We start from the raw sequence: 17,084 nt of genomic DNA, 5'->3' as shown, positions 1-17,084 counted from the left end.
TTCATCAAAACCAGAGACAGATACAGGCTTCTATGATTCAATGGAAAGTGCCGTCCCTTCCACAGGCAAAGGGGCTGTCTTACTCACAGTCTGGGAGCTCTCTGCTCACCTTGAGCTGCAGCATCCTCCCTGTCCAATCAGCAGCCCCAGGCCTGTGGGGACCCCATGCAGAATCTAGACCAGCAGGTGATGTCCTTCCCAAGGAAGTCTTTAAAGTTATGTTGGCTCAGCATCAGCCATCTGGACGGCCTCCTGTGCCACCTTGAGTATTTAGAGACCAGTTTCAGTTCACAATGCCAGTTTCTTATTCTGATTTCCTGGCCACATGTTTTAAAACTGCCAAATTGTGCAACTTAAGTTGAAGAATTCTGTGTCTCTGGGGGACATTTAGCAAGCTTCCCTGAGATTCCACCATTCCAGGCACTGTCCACATGCTTAAAACACTGAACCTTAAGAACTAACCCACTATATCTTGAGTCTTTAGTATGTGCTAGATACTATGCTAAGTGCCTTACAATGTCCATTCTGTGATTTAATTCAGTAAGGTTGTGTTATTCTCATTTTACAGAGGAGGAAAATGCACAGAAATGAAGTGATGTACTGCAGGTCAATAGTAAGCTTCAGGGCTGGATTAAGGTATAAAGCAGGTTTGTTTGACAAAGAGTTGACACTCTGATCACAATGCTTGCTGATTCTGCCTGCCCCACTTAATCCATTTCTCCTCTTCAGTATCAGGGTTCTCATTCATGTCACCCTTACCACATGGATCCAAACGATCTGAACTGGATCTTGCCTATGTCATGTGCTCTCTGGACCAGTGTTGATGAGACAGGGTAACAATCCTTGGATGGTAAATGAAAAAGGAGAAGTTCAGGTTGGGCTTAATAATGTTCCCTTTCAGCTCCCTCCTCCCTTGCTTAGCTACCTCCCTCCTACTTACTCTGCCCTTACTTTTCTATCCTCCCCGCACCCATTCAGCAATGTAACTTACTCAGGTATCCCACAGTCTCTCAACTCTATAGCAAACTAAACTCAACCCCCCCCCCTCCTCCTGAATTCTCCCCTAACACTTTCCACTGAGCTGCCTGCACTGAGGCCAAAACCTCAAAGTTCAGCACGAGAAGGAAACAGAGCACAAGCATTAAAAATATAGGCTCTAGTTTCAAATTCCAGGTCTGTCTCTATCAGTTTGAGAACCCATGAAGAAGATACTTTATCTCTCAGTTTCTTCATCTATAAAATGAGTATTAAAAAACAGTGCCTAGGGCCTCCTTGGTGGTGTGGGTGGTTGAGCGCAGCGCTATGAAGCTGTTCGCAGCCTCTGCAGCATGGGTTCGATCCCCGCCGGCCACAGAGATGCCCATATGGCGTGGCAGACCTCTCCTGTCTCACCCGCTGCTCCCCTCAGCAGTGTATTTCATCAGTCTGCCTATTCTGTTCCCTGCTCTGTCTCTGATGAATCCTCTCACCCTCCCACACATCTTGTATAAATAATCTTAAAAAAATAAATTAAATTTAAAAATTAAAAAAAATAGTGCCTAAACAAAAAAGAAAAGCATTTTATTTGCAGTAAATAGGGCAGAAACAACTGGATATCCACAAAGGGGAAAAAAAGAATATTGACCCACTCCACAACATATATAGAAATTAAGTCCTGGGCCCCATCTGGCTGTTTCCTCCTAAGGCACCTTACAAGTTAGTTGCTCACAACCCATTATCCAGATAGACGTCACAGCGGTCCTTAGGGTCAGGGAGCTTGGGTTTCTCTAAACTTTACCTCTCAAGTGAGAATTATGTGATGTCAAAGCAGGAAGGGCCTCAAAAGCTCCCTCAGCTTTGTGTGGGGAAAATGAAGTCATGGTATTCCAAGTGGCCTCAGACTTAACATGAGCTCTGCATACTTGCCCAGTTCCGTGCTCTTCCTCTTAACCTTCCACTGATTCCTAGGAAGCCAGTTTCCCTCAGTAACTAAGCTCTTTCTTCCACCGCTGCAGCACCCCAGCCATACCCACCTGATCATCCAGATGATTCATTGTACATAATCGACCACCAGTCCCCTAGGTGGGGGAGTCGGAGAAAAACAGTAGCACTGGCCCTTGACAACTGGCAGCATCCCCACAGCGGCACTACCTCAGTCCATAACATCTCCATCCACACACTCTCCACCAGGCAGACTGTGATATGGAAAATTGACATTTTTCCATTTTCTCTTCTTAGTCCCATTGTTGTGGGTTAAACTGTGTCCTCCAAAAAGTCTGGTAAGTCTCCCCACCCCTCCACCTGTGAATGTGATCTGATTTGGAAATGGAATCTTTGTAAGTTAAGATGAGGTCATGGTGAGCCTTAATCCAGTGACTGGTGCCCTTACAGGAAGAGGAAAATAAGGACACAGAAAGAGGAACAGCATGTGGACACAGACACAGAAGAGGAAAGGCCATTATGCAGGTGGAGGCAGAGACTGAAGTGAGGCATGTGCACGTCAAAGAATGCCACGGGTGAAAGGAGTCTTCCCTAGAACCTTCAGAGGGAGCATGACCCTACTGACACCCTGATTTTGACTGCAAAGCCGTAAAAGAATAAATCTCTGTTGTTTTAACCACCCAGTCTGTGGTACTTTTGTTATGGCAGACCTAGCAATAGTCTAGAGCCACTCATACATAGCCTTCCTTCTGAAATCCCAGGTCCAGAGCTCAGAAGCAGCTCCCACCTCCCCAACACCACTTCCTCATGTTCACCTACAGTGTACATGTGTATCCACCTGAGTGTATCCACAGTGCCTGCAGGCATCCCATGGAGCCCTGCAGAAAGCAGGTGAGAGAGCAGTCATTTCCAGTGTTCTCAGTACAATTTGCTGACCAGCTTAGTCTATGTCTTGCTGTAGGCATAACCTGTTTTATAAGGGTTGGCTCCAACTAGTCTACAATCTGTTGGTCTTTCTACCCTCATTAAGAATGACTGATGGGCCCGCTGCTGGGCTGAGAGGTCACAGGGAAGTACCACCCACGGGGGATGGATCACTCTCATGGGTCTAGTAGCAGCTTGTTAAAGGGAAATCATCCCAATAAAAGGCTACTTGGCAATATGAAACAAAAGCAAAAAAAAAAAAAAAATGGATCATAGATCATACCTTTCAACCTGGTAATGCTGCTCTTGGAATATAATCCAAGGAAATGACACAACTGAAAATATAAACCGTTTAGACAAAGATAATTATAGCAGTGTTACTCATAATAATGGAATAAAAACTGGAAACATTAATTGTGGAACAGGTAAGGGAGTATCATGATAAGACTTATCATTTCCTGAGTCTTTACTATATTGCAGGCACTATGCCAAGCACTTCACTTGGATTATCTTGTTTAACCCTAACAAAAACCTTATGGCATAGCTGAATCATCTGTGTCTCAGAGATAAAGAAATCTGTTCAAAGCCACACAATTAGGAAGTGGCAAGCAATTGCTATTTTGTGCTCTCTGAGTTGTGACTTTACTGTGACCATAGAAAACTGGGCAAATTCTTTTTAACTGCCCTATACCTTCAACCATCAACTATAAAATGGGATCAAAAATAACATCATAAGATTGACAAAGACTAAATGTAAAATATGTGCAAACATTAAGCAAGTTGAAAAGCATTATCAAAATGAAAAGTAGTCCCAGCTGCTCAATGATAACTCTGAATATTTTATGTGGCAGGTGTCTAACTGTAGCCTGTTTTGCATGCCAAGTTTTACAAGGAGATCTGTGTTTTAATGTTGGTTGAGGTACAATGATATGCAATTATCTCAGGGTGACAAGATTGGATCTAATTTCTGATCCTCACCAAGTTTTATGAGCTCTCTAATAAAAGCCCCAGTCTGAGTCCTTCAGAGCGTGGGCACTGACTTTCTGCAGGAGGAGGGGCTTCCTCCCCTAAAGTCTGTACTCAAGAGTCTAGAGCCTTAGAAGAGGAAAGCAGAGACCTCAGAGAGCACAAAAAAGTAGGAGCATTCTGATAGGATTTGGGATCACTATCTTCATCACTACCGCACTGGGTGGTTGAAAGGATGGGGTAAAAATGTTCTGCCAGCAGTGAGGTCCTACACATGTATAAAGGAGGGTGAGTATTGTCGCCAAGTCCTAGGGCCTGGCACCATCAGATCCCAGACAATTATGCAATCAGTTCCACTAACCAGGTCTGGCACAGTTCCAGAACCCCTTTGCCACTCCAATGAGCCAGACTAAATAGTGAAAAACAAAAGGACCAAGCAATCCAAGGCATCACCCTGGCCTGGAAGTCATGTCCTCCTTACTCCAGAGCGAAATCAGAGACTCAGTCCTGATGTCCTTCCCCACCCTTCAGTCCAGAAACATCTGGAGAGAAAGTGACCAACACCTTCTCTCCACACGCCAGTCTTCTAGTGGATTTTCCCATCATATCTGCAATTTATTTTACACTTCACTATAGACTTGCCCACCACTCCCTGCTTAATATCCTTCAAAAAAAAAATTCCCTTTATCTCCCCCAGGCCAGGAAAAAGAGTGGGGGGTGGTATTTAATGTAATCCTCAAAACAATCATTTTAAAAATGAGTGGATGGAAGTTCAAAGTAGTTAAATAATTTTCCAGGGTCAACCATCTATTGTAATAATTAGTTGAGCAGGATTCAAAGCCAGGTCTGTTAGCTGCAAACGTGCCCATCAGCCACACAGCCAGCTCTCCCAATCAGTGAGGAAAAGTAGCTGAGATGGACTCTGCATATGCCTGACAAAATCAAATTATCATGGCAGTGTGTGGTCAACATATCACGACCACAAACACGAAGGTCACATGTGAAGCTTAAGAGGGAGCACATTTAGGAGCCAGACAGGCCTGGCCCCTCCTGCTCCACCTCTCCCTGACACAGGCACACCCCTCTGTAAAAGGAGAGGTCAGTCAAGTCCTTTTAGAGCACCAGCACTGGGCTGGCATCTATATATTTGAGTGGCCAAGCCTACCAGCCACTGTGCCAACCGCAACCCACAGAAAAAGGAAAGAATAATTAGAAAGCAGTGCCCTACAGACCAAAGTTAAGTTACGTTTCTAAAATAATCTCTAAAATGAAAGATTACCCTCTACCTACACTGACACTAGACCCGACCCATGCACAACACTTCCATTTCTTCTGGAGCACTAAGGGGCGAAAATTCAACAGCTGCAGCACTGATGTACATGACTGCTTTCAAGTGGCCACAAATGTTCACTGGTCAGCCACTCTATGCTAGATGGAAAGTAAGAGGTAGCAGTGTTGGGGCCTTGCTCCTGAAAGATGCCCAGTCCCAGACTGGTGACAACACAAGAAGGAAAAAACAGGGCCAGCCTCAGACAAAATGCTCTAAATTAAGTAGAGTTTATCTCAGGAATGTAAGGCTGGCTCAATAAGACTAAAACACTGCCACATGCGCAAAAGAAAAAAATAAGACCTCAGTAGATTTAAAAAGAAAGAAAATTCGAGAAAATAAAACAAAAAAATTTGAAGAAAAAAAATTGAAAAAAATCATTATCCATTCATGATTAAAAATCTCAGCAAACTAGGAATAAAATAAAGTTTCCTCAACTGGATAAGGGGCATCTTAAAAAAAACTTACAGATAACATCAAAGATAATGGTATGAGACTGCATGCCCCCAAAGTAGCAGTTGGAAATAAAGTAGTGATGTCCATTTTCATCACTCCTATTTAACATCATAAAAATCCTAACCAGCATAAAAAAGGCAACAAAAATTAATAAAAGTCAAACAAATTGGACTGAGATAAAACTTTATTCACAGATGATATGATTGATTACCTACATAGAAAACCCCAACAAATTAATAAAAGAGCTACCAAAACTAGTAAGTTTAAAAGGTTTAAGATACAAGATCAATATATAAAAATCAATTGCTAAAGAAAAAGAAAAGCTCAGGAAAATAGTTCAGAAATGGATGAGGACAGAAAATTGGGTGTTTTTCCCAGTTATTTAAATTATATATTTTCATTTGCTGGTTAATTGCAAACAATTATACTAATTATATTAATTCTACAATCTATAGGTACATAGCTTGCTGTACTTTATTTTCCAACTTAAATTTTGTAGGCATCAATTAAAAACAGAATTTTACTGAAAGAATCATTTATAATTGCATCCACATTATGAAATACATAGCTAAAAATATAATACAATATTCTTAAGATGTAACTTTTCTCCAAACTGATCTACAGATTCAATATAATACCATTCAAACTTCCAGTAGAATTTTATGTAGAAACCAACAAAGTCACTCTGAAATATTTATGAAAGACAAAGGTCTAGAATAGCCAAAACAATCTTCAAAAGGAAAACTAAGTTAAAAACTCACTACCTGATTTCAAAATTTACAATAAAATTACAATAATCAAGGCAGCATGGTTTTGTTGAAAGGATAACACAGAAACCAATGGAACATAAGAATCAGACATAGACCTACATGTACACATACATACACACATACATACAAATATAACATACACTCATATAAGTGCATACATCTATATGTACACTCAACTGATTTTTAACAGAGATACAAAGATAATTAAATTAGGGAAGAATAGCCTTTTCATTATGATGCTAGAATAATTAGACATTTATATGCAAAAAACCAATTTCCATATGTTGAACCATATATAAAAAATAACTCCAAGTGGATGAGACCTAAATGTGAAACGTAAAACTATTAAGAACCTTGAAGTATTGGAGAAAATATTAATGATCTCATGTTAGGTAAATACATCTAAATATTAGGTAGATATTGAATATCTACTGGTTATTCAATATCAATACAACTATGAGGATATATGAAATTTAACAAGTTAGACAACACCAAGTTAAAAGGTTCTGCTCATCAAATTTTAACGTGGGGCAGGTAGGAGGGGTAGTTTCACAACACAAACAATTTTTGGACACCAGTTGGGTGTCCTACAATTCAACTAAACTTTGACACTAACTGGAGACAGTATCAGATCACACAGATTAAGAGGTTCAGTCCCACAAGACAGTCTCTGTCCCCTTATCCTATTACTACAGAAGCCACTCACAAGTCCAAGTTATCACCAGTGCTTCTGACCAATCAACTATAAACTGTCAGTTCCAACAAACCACTTCTTGGGTTCAATTAATTTGTTAGAGCAATTCACAGAACTCAGAGAAATGTTTTACTTACTAGATCTCTGAGCTATTGTAGAAGAGGTGAAAGAGATGCATACAGGAAAACAGCACGTATTTTCCAGGTCCTCTCCATGTGTGCCACTATCCCCCAAATTTCTATGTGTTCACCAACCAGGAAGTTCTCCAAACCCAGTCCTTCTGATTTCTAATGGACGCTTCATTACATAGGCGTAGTTTGATTAAATCATTAGCACTGGAAGTTGAATCAACCTCTATACCATCTATACCCTTTCTGGAGGAGGGTGCTGGGATGGTAGGAACTGAAAGTTCCAACCCTCTAATCACATGGTTGGTTCTCCCAGCAACCAGGCCCCAGGCTTTGGTGCTTTCCCCAAAGTTGCTTCATTAACATAACAAAACACCTTTACCACTCTCCGCTTTCAGATACTCCAAGGGATTTAGGAGCTTTACAGCAGAACTGGGGTCAAAGACCAAATAAATGTTTCTTATTATAAATTACAATACCATGCAAGGGCTGAAAAGGATTTGTAAACTGTAACTCTCATACATCTCTAGTGGGAATGTAAAATGATACAGGCACCTTGGGAAACAATTTTGGCATTTTATTGTAAAATATACAACACAGCACTCAGCAACCTCTTTCGCAAGTGTTTATGCAAGCAAAATGAAAACCTATGTTCACATAAAATCTTGTACACAAATATTCACAGTAAATTCTTCATTATCACCCCAACCCGGAAAAACCCAAATGCCTTTCAATTGGTGAACAAGAGAACACATTATGGTACATCAGTACAATGAAATAATAATACTCAGCAACAAAAAAAATGACCCACTGATACATCCAACAACATGAATGACTTTCAAAGATATTGTGCTAAGTGAAAGAAGGCAAACTAAAAAGGCTATATACTATATGAGTCCACTCACATGACATTCTGAAAAAGGCAAAATCATAGGGAGAAAACACATGGTTCTGGTGGTAGTTGTATGACTATATATGTCTGTCAAAACCAAGAATTCTACACTAAATGTATGTAAATTATATTTCTGTTTTTTAAATGAGAAAGAGAAATGTCTAAACAATACCTACCACTTGACAACCAATGTTTTAAAAGGGCAGTAGAAACTGCCAAATTTATCAAAAATAAAGCATAGACTTGTCAAAGCTAGGAAATGTTGGTGTAACTGATTTCATGTGCAATAATTTTTCAAAGCTTCCAGTTAAATTTCAAAAGATATTCAACTTTGATGCCCAACAACAAATTATTAGATTAAGATGGAATACTACTCAGCTACAAAAAGAGATGAATTCTTGTCATTTGTAACAGCATGAATGGGACTGGAAGAGGTTATGCTAAGTGAAATAAATCAGAAGGAGATAGACTTCATTCATATGTGGAATATAGAAAAACAAAAAGGAAATTATAAAACTAAACCAAAACAAATCCCAAAATCGGAACTGCAGAATTGAGATGACCAGAGAAGGAGGGGTGGGGGGCTCCGTAGTGGGTCCAATCAATGGCAGAGGACTATGAGAGCTTACATGGGGGTGGGCATGAACATACATCTGAGGATCTGTGAACCTATTTTCCTAAATCATATACAGTGTTACAAACCAATATCACCTCAATTAAAACCAAATTTTTTGAAAAGATACTTAACTTCTAAGCAACATTATTTCCTTAGAGAAAACCAAGAACATTTAACTTAAAGGGAATGTAGATAAAACCCTGGCATACTTTAATATTGCTCAGAACCATTCTGTTAATCCTAAAGGTGCTAAAGACGTCAAAATCAAATTCGCATACAGAATTGGTAGTGGAAAGCTAAGATAATCAGTAGTTTGATCTAACTTATGAGCACAGATGCAAAATAAAAACAAAACAAAATATTAGAAAGTCAAGATTTACAGATTATTTTTTAAATATCCAAGAATTTATCCCAGGTATTCAAGGATGGGTCAACATTCAAAAATTATGAGCACGAATAAACAGCATTTTATCTTGGATTCAGTGTAACTCTGAAAGACAAACATAGTTCAGAAGGGTCTTAATATTTTAATTTTTACAAAAATGAAGAAAATGATATCTTATGAATTGACATCCAATCTTATGAATAAAGGCATTTTATAACTTCAAAAATTACATATATAAAATACATAAATATATAAAAATTGCATAGTTTAAAGGATTTGTTTTCCCTGAGAACCTATAAAGTAATATGAACCTGACAGCCTTGAAGTCAAGAAAATATGGGAATGTGATCTTTAAAGACAATTATTTTCGGGCCTCCCCGGTGGCGCAGCGGTTGAGCGCTGGGTTGCGAAGCTGCCCGCGGCCTCTGCGGCGCCGGTTCGATCCCCGGCTGCTCCCCGGCCACCGGAGGAGGGTCCCACATGGCGTGCAGACCTCTCCTGCCGCCCGCTGCTCCCCTCAGCAGTGTACTTCGGTCCTTCTGCCTGCTCTGCTCCCCGCTCTGGCTCTGGTGAATTCTCTCACCCTCCCGCGCTTCTGACTGTACCCAGTGCATGTATAAACAAAACAAACAAACCAGCAAACAAATAAATAAAGCATGCCTCTATAAAAAAAAAAAAAAAAAAAAAAAAAATTAAAAAAAAAAAAAAATAAAGACAATTATTTTCATTTTTTTTCTCTCTAGTTCTTCAGAAATAGGTACATTTTAGGTGTTGGTTTTTGCTAATTCTGAAGACAAAATTCTTTCCTAATACACATATCAAAGAAATAGTACATAGTGGCACATTAATCCAGTTAAAGACACAAAAGTAGCTGACATGGGAAAAAAATGGGGACCTTTGTAAACACAGTGATTCCCTGGCTTCACCCAGAGTTTGGGCTGGAGACTGGGAAGGCAAGGATTATTTTTCAAACAAGGCTTCCAAAGGGATTTTGCTATGAGTATGTTCTGGAATCACTACTACAAGGAAAAAGAGGCATCAGGCATGTCCTTCCCTGGAAGTTTTTTCAATATAGTTATCGATACAAAATTTTAGCATGAAAAAACTAAACTAAATAAAAAATATTCCATAATATATGACTTGTCACCATCAAAAGAATTTTACAGGTACTAACTGCTACAGAAGTTCCAATGAGCAAGAAATCTTGAAGCTGAGGAGGTGGGAGTCAGTCTCATTGTTGGGACAGTGTAGGAGTATTAGGAATTCAATTCATTCCTTGAACAAATATTTAAGGATAGAAAGACTTGTCAGTCAAAGAGGTTGAATATTTCAGGAAAGAAGAAACTGATAGGCAAAGGTAAAGGAACAGGAAAGTATAAACTGGTGCAGGGATAATAAGTTAGTCTTCTTGGCTTGGAGTGGAGATTACGGAGGCCTTTCAACTTCAGGTTAGGGGTGTCCTTGACAAGCAGGGAGCCATTGAAGGTTTCTGAAAGTGGAGTTACATAATGAACCTGTGCTTTAAGATTAAGCAATCAAATGTAAAATATATTTGTTCACAGAGAGGCTGTAGTTAATACTGCAAATGTGAGCTAGTGAAGTCTGGTAGAGCAAAGCAGTATGAAAGTAAAACTGAAGATTCCTCTGCTAGGGATCAGTAGGATGCCCACAGGAGGAAGGGCTCAGCAGCTGTGGTCATCCATAACCAGCTGGTGACCTACTTGGCTGCCCCATGGCAACAAAAAGCCTCAGATGTCCCTACAACACCACCAACTGAAAAGCCCTGGAACAGAATCAGAGGCACTTGCGTCAATATCATGGTTGCCACCAGGTCCTCTGGTAGACAGAGGTTTTGGGTAGTAATAAGAGGTGAGTTACAGGCTAAGGTGTGTGTTCCTCCAGGTAGAGGGAAACAACCTATTGCCTTGTCACTAACATATTCTTTTCCACAAGATTAGTAACCAAGCAACTACAAAAATGATCACTCTGTTGACATTAATATGAAAATAGTAAATAAGAACTTAACCTTGATAGTGGGGAAGGTAGAAATAAGTCCATTTTAGGCATCTTCTATGAATAGGCTTAATACTTAATTGGAAAATACATAAAATTCAGGAGAAAAATTACAATGCGGTGACACCTAGCCACAAGGTAGAAGAGTGGAAAGCGCCTTCCTAATGGAGCAGCAGATGGAAAATTCCTCAGAATCTTTTGTTGAGCACTTCTGTTTACCCCAGATGTACTGAACATCTGTGCTGGGTCAGGTGCTAAGAGTACTTGCTGGCTATGAGCGCTGACACAAAGATGAACCATGGCCTGTGCCATCAGAGCTTGTGGCCTAGGGACAGCAGACCTTACAACTGCATTGTAAGTAGAGGTAACTGCGCACTTGTCCAACTGCCACAGCCTCCTCAGGTGAGCAGAGAAGAAGCTCTGCCCCCATTTATAGATACATGCACAGACAGCGCTGGATCTGATTCCAATTGTGGCCTCTTCTTGGTTTTTACAGAGTCTCAGAAGACAGCCCAGAAAGGCAGAACACCACTGCTGCCAAGGTCAGTGAAAACAGCCAAAGCAACTGTTCATAAGAGTAAAATTTCCTATGAGGAGTGGTGCATTCCAGAGTCAAGAGAGACCCAGAACATAGTGCCAGGCACAGGTACTGAGCCTGGGTGTTAGGTGGAATGGGGGTAAGACTTCAAGGATGGGTGGAATTTGTGTGGGCAAATACAAGGTGCAGGGGTGCCTGGCAATGGATGGATGGCAGCAATCAAAGAGTTGGGCCAGAAAAAGCAAGCAACATTAACCCTTGCTCCTCGGGGCACACGAGATTAAAGAAGACAGACTTCAAGACTGGAGAAGCAGGAGAAGCACATGATACAACCAAATTACATCTATTCCCCTGGCCTAGGTCAGGCCTTCCCATCCCCATGGCAGCCCTCCATCAAGGGAGAATGATAAGAACACCACCTGTTTCCTGTTCTGCTACCCATTCTCTTGGTCTCTTAGACCAGGGTTTCCAGATCAGTATAACGCAGATGTCAGATGGACGGCTCTCCTCCAGCCCTAATACCTGCGCACCCAGAACCAGGGAATGAGCTATAATAAATGAGGAAAGAACACAAAGCCCTGGGAACCCAAAAGTCTTCCCTGGGACTGAGTTTTCACTTTGGCTGTAGATTTGCTTCTCATTAATTTTGATCCAGTATAAAATGAAAACAAACTTGTTTCAGGAATGTTCTGGATGGCAGAAGACAAACAAGCCTGAAATGAAAACCACCACCAAAATAAATCTCAGGACAAGCAGATCTTCATGGCTAAGAACTCCCCATAGGGCCACGGGCGTTGCACCAGTTTCCACCAAAAGAGGAACCGAAGTCTGCTGGACCCTGGAGTCAAGTGTTCCCCACCAGGCCCATCCCCCCTTTATGGTTCTGTTCACACCCTCTCTTTCTCCTCATTTTTGAGGTCTTCCCTGACCACTCGTGTTCCTGAATTTCTTACCAACCTTAAATCCCATAATTGAGTCTGTACCACAGAATCTGTCCCTGTTTCCTAATCACTTCAAAGGTGTTGGCTGCTTTTCATATAGATGCAAATCTCCTGGGCCTGCTACGTCTGGTTTATAATCCTCCACAAGGCTAGATGCAGAGTAGGTACATAATTAATATTTGTTGGCTGATCTGCAGGCAATTCCACAAACACAGAGAACACTACTCAGTATGCATGGTAACAGCTATCCTTGTCGTGTGCCTGCTCTTTATATTTACATGCTCATTTAATTTTCATAACTATCCTCATTGTCAGATGAGAAAATTGAAGTCACTCACAAGTTAAATATCACGCCCAAGAACATCCAGTCAGCCTGGTAGAGGAATGGCTTTGAACCCAAATTTAACACCAAAGATCACATTCCACCCTTGTATGGCCTCCTATTGCCAGAAATCTGAAGGAGGGCTACTTTGTACTAGAAATCTCAACCTCTAAAAACCAAAAAGATAAACAGCATCCTCAACTACAAAGGCTCAAAACTGTAGGTGACTGGTTTTCCAAAAACTTAGAAGTAATTAGCAAGTTAGTATCAGTTCTGGAGGCCCAAGGAGGGGAGCGAAGGGGGAGGAGTCAAATAAAGCAGATCTGAAAGGAAATCTCCCTTCATCCTTTTTCATTTGTCTCCAGAGAGGTGTGCACTCAGGACCTAAGAGAAGAGGGGAAGGGCAAAGGGAGGACAGAAGTATCAACACTGGGAGGAATGGATCTATACAAAATTTCCTACAACTCCCTAGGGGGCTTCCTGTTGTGACTATTCACCCTCAGACATCCAGGAAGTAAGCAGGAGGGCAATGAAAAGAAGATGGTATAGCATCTAGAAATCCAGGCTTTTCTCAACCCATGCACCACAGAAAGGGAGCATTTCTTACCCTGCTCCTTCCCCACTGGGGGCTTTCGCCACACATTTCATTAGCACTGCAGCCTGGCACAGCAAGTGCATTCAACAAGGAAGTGGGATACACCTGCTGACTTGCAGCGACAAACACTGAGGTCCACCTGCTTAGAGATTGTATGGAGAATTGAATTTGCTCAACCTATTAGCTAAAAACAAATGGAAATGTAAGAAGTCAAAAATTCAATAAAGAGAGAATTCATGAGCAGAATGGCACAGGTAGGTCAGGCGAGTGGCTCTTACAGTGATCCTGGCCAGCACACTCACTTTTTTTGTGTCTATGGGCAGGAATTGGACAGAATGAAGGGAAGGGAACAAAAGTAATATGGTCTGGGAGCCCATCCCAGTGACGTCTGCATATCCTCACTCTGGACTATTGCTGGATGGTGCTGATTCGAAGTCTACATGCCACCAAGTGTCCACTTCACATTTTCCATGCAAACGTGCCTACCTCATAGCCTCTGGGTGTACCCTCTGTTGGTCAGAGGAAAATGACACAATAGTCAAGGTGGGTGAGGACCATGTCTTCCATGAGAAAAGTTATTTTCTGATGATCATTTTCTAAATTTCACTACATTTACAGAAAGGACAAGTATAAACAATTTCCCAACCTATGTGTGTTGGTTTGAATTTGGGGGAAGCCACTGGGCTGCCAAATGGCCTTGTTGTGCATTTCAGACTACCAGGAAGTGCTGTTCCTAGAAAGACACTCAACAAGACCCTTCTTATTCCATGGGGTCTCTGGACCTCTGCCCTTAACCTGGGCTGCATTCCCAAAATCCCTACCTTCTAAACCTCCAAAAAGCCAAAACCCCAATAAAGCCAACTACTTCTGTTTCACAGCCTCTAGACTCATATTTTTGGGGGAGGGGAAATGCAAGGGATCATTCTTATAAATGCTGAGTACACACACCCCATAGCATTCACAATGTTCTTCTGAGGTTGATGAAGGAAGCCTTTCCAGGACCCACACTCCTCTCTCACCTTTTGCTCTGCAAAGGTCTTTCCCTTAAGCATCATCTGGGGTGAGCCTCCTTTTCTGAAAAGGCTTCCTAGCAGACTCCCCTGCAATTGCCAGTGGGGGCCCCTGCCCTGTAGTGCCCGCACCTGTCAGTTTACTAAGCCCCAGGTGGCAGGTGGGTACACCTGACCTTACCAATTATAACAGGAACTCCACAGGGCCTAGTTTGCCCTGAATACGTCCCCTGAGATCTGACCCCTAGGGAAACAGACTCCTGATAAGAGGGTCAGCACATCTCATCCAAAGAAAACCTATGCCAAAGTCCCAACTACCCTCCTCCTTAGCTAACCAGTTATTACACAAAGTCAAATGAAGGAACACAAATGGACCAGCACAAATCCTTCACCACTGTGGGGGTAGTTTTTAAAGCTCATGCCCAGTGGTATGTGACAACTGGCATCCTTTTGTAACACCAGTAAATAAGGTGGCAGACAAGCACATCTAGTGAAAAATCTCTGTACATGTCCCCAGAGTACCCACTACTCAGTCCAGCACCCAGCACTCAGGGTCCAGTTGCTCCTCTCCCTGGGTCAATAGCTGGGGCTCCTACCTGCTCAGACTCAAGGCTCTTGGCCATTGAGAATGGGAGAGAAAGGGTCAACTCTGGACACCTTAAGTGAAAAATGCCACACTGGCCTAGGGCACTATACAAGCAGCATTACCCTCCACAGTCCCAGAAGTGTGCAGGGCAGGGAGACTCAGATACAGGATGGCAGAAGACAGCAGGAAAGGAGGTCAAGAATTTAAGAGAAAAGAGAGGGGAAGAGGAAAAGAAAGTGAGAAAAACAAAAATGATTTTACTAGAACCTGAGATGCTTTCTAGGAACCCAATAAGGTTACCAGAAGTCTCCCCCTGCATCTTGCATTGTGGATACCTGATGACTTGTGGGAGAGGTGGGCCGTTAGTGTGTCCCCAGATGGGTCTCTCAAGCCCCTCTTTTGGAAATAATTTATTGACAAGTTGTGTATTTTTGACGAAAAGAATGCCATGAAGAACCTACAAACCCTCTTGGAAAGAGGATGCAGTTCTAAGAGCAGGGACTTTGCTCTTTGTACCCAGGGAAAGGTGCAATGATGAAAACCAGACTCCTGAGGCCTGGTACTTTGCCTACTGCCCTGGTGCACCCTCACCCCAACCCAGCTCCCTAATTCACACCAACCGCTTTTACCCCCTTTTAGGTCCCAAGGGGCTAAGTCTTTCTCCATCAGGGTGGCCTGATAGAGGTGCTGCCCCCAACCAAGACAGTGTCTATCTGTCAACTTTGCAGCTGCTAAAAGTCTGTCTTTTGAGTCTTGAAGGATGTTAAGAGCCAACAGCTCCAGGGAGGAGCTCTACTTCCACCACTGCCAGCAGCACCTGGGAATGAGTTTACCATAAACTTTCCAAGCGCAATGATCTGCAGACAAGGGTCCATCAACCATGGAACCCAAGCAGAGGAGATGACGCGAAGAAGGCAGAGCCGGCGAGCTGGGAGTGAGAGCAAGAAGGCTACACCCGATGCCCCGCTTCTGCCTGGGACCTGGCCGCTGCCGTCACTGTCCTACCTTCGCCGCCCGGCGCGTGGGCTGCGCGGATCTTCCCCGGCGCGCCCTCCCACCCACCTCTCCTCCTCGCGGGCTGGCGACGACTCGCGCCCCTAACTCCAGGCAGCCCCGTGAAGACACCTAGAGAGACAGCCCGCATCGCCGCGCGCACGCAGCTCACCTCCGCGAGGAAACCCAGGCAGCCGGGAGTCTCTGGAGTCACCCAGTTACGCCCCCCACACCCCTAACCCGCACACCCCGCTCCCAGCAAGCAGGAGCCCCTCACCAGCAGGGACTCAGGGGCAGGGTCCCGGCCCCGACCCCCGCCCTGGGGAGTCACCCCAGCGGCCGCGCCTGTACAAAAGCGTCGGGCGGGCTCACTCACCCGCGCGCGAAGGCGGCCGGGCGCGGGGCGCAGCTCTCCGGGGGTGCCCCGGCCGCGGTTGCGCAGCCCCGGCGCGGCTCCCGCTCCGCCGCGGGCTGCCGACTCAGCGGCGCGGAGAGCGGGCTGGGCGCGTCCCGGCGGGGCGGGGCTGGACGGGAGGAGCAGCCCGGCCCGAGGCGCAGCAAGTGGGAAAGGCCGGAGTGCGCGCGCGAGCCGGCGACTGAGCGCGGCGCTGGGTCCGGACACCAAACCCGACCGCGGCCCGCGCGCTCCGATTTGCATCTCATTTGCATGGCGCTCAGGGAATGGACCTGCCGTCCCTCGCGCCACGCCCACCGGCGCTCCTCCCGGGAGGCTCGCGGAGCCCGGAATCCCCGCCAGACCCCAGGCCGGACGGGCCCTCCTGGCCCCCGGGTGACCACCCCGGCTCAGCTCCTCGCAGCCCGCTGGTGGGGGTCGGGGTATTTTCTCCGTGTTTTTTGTATGTTCGCCTGGAAGACCACTCGAGGCTGGATAACAGAGGATCGCATACTGGACAAACGTGGTGCAGACTTTTGCATTAATTTCTTTTTTTTTTTTTGGAGGGGGGGCGGTTGACGTGGCTATCAAAAATAATGAATCGAGATCTCTCA

General features: G+C 43.7%; 1 protein-coding gene and 1 long non-coding RNA gene across 3 annotated transcripts in view; one reads left to right on the top strand and one right to left on the bottom strand.

Annotated features, from left to right (window-relative positions):
* Nucleotides 1-2,591, top strand: part of LOC119256807 (uncharacterized) — a 30,170-nt gene extending 27,579 nt beyond the window's left edge. Inside the window, exons 3-6 of one of the 2 annotated variants that reach the window (XR_008553858.1) lie at nt 569-636; nt 730-874; nt 2,218-2,258; nt 2,371-2,591. This is a non-coding gene — a long non-coding RNA (uncharacterized LOC119256807). The remainder of the gene's footprint in view (nt 1-568; nt 637-729; nt 875-2,217; nt 2,259-2,370) is intronic. The other variant, XR_005127892.2, reaches the window with a different exon arrangement.
* The window catches only part of MYLK (myosin light chain kinase), a 232,225-nt gene extending 215,737 nt beyond the window's left edge, over nt 1-16,488 (bottom strand). The window contains exon 1 of the mRNA XM_054700503.1: nt 16,453-16,488. The gene's annotated coding sequence lies outside the window, so the exon portion shown is untranslated. The remainder of the gene's footprint in view (nt 1-16,452) is intronic.
* Between the last annotated feature and the right edge of the window lie 596 nt (nt 16,489-17,084).

Source organism: Talpa occidentalis, unplaced genomic scaffold (genome assembly GCF_014898055.3).
Source record: "Talpa occidentalis isolate TD23 unplaced genomic scaffold, MPIMG_talOcc4v2.1 talOcc4.4, whole genome shotgun sequence".
Classification (NCBI taxonomy): domain Eukaryota; kingdom Metazoa; phylum Chordata; class Mammalia; order Eulipotyphla; family Talpidae; genus Talpa; species Talpa occidentalis.
This window is presented reverse-complemented; position numbering and strand designations above follow the sequence as displayed.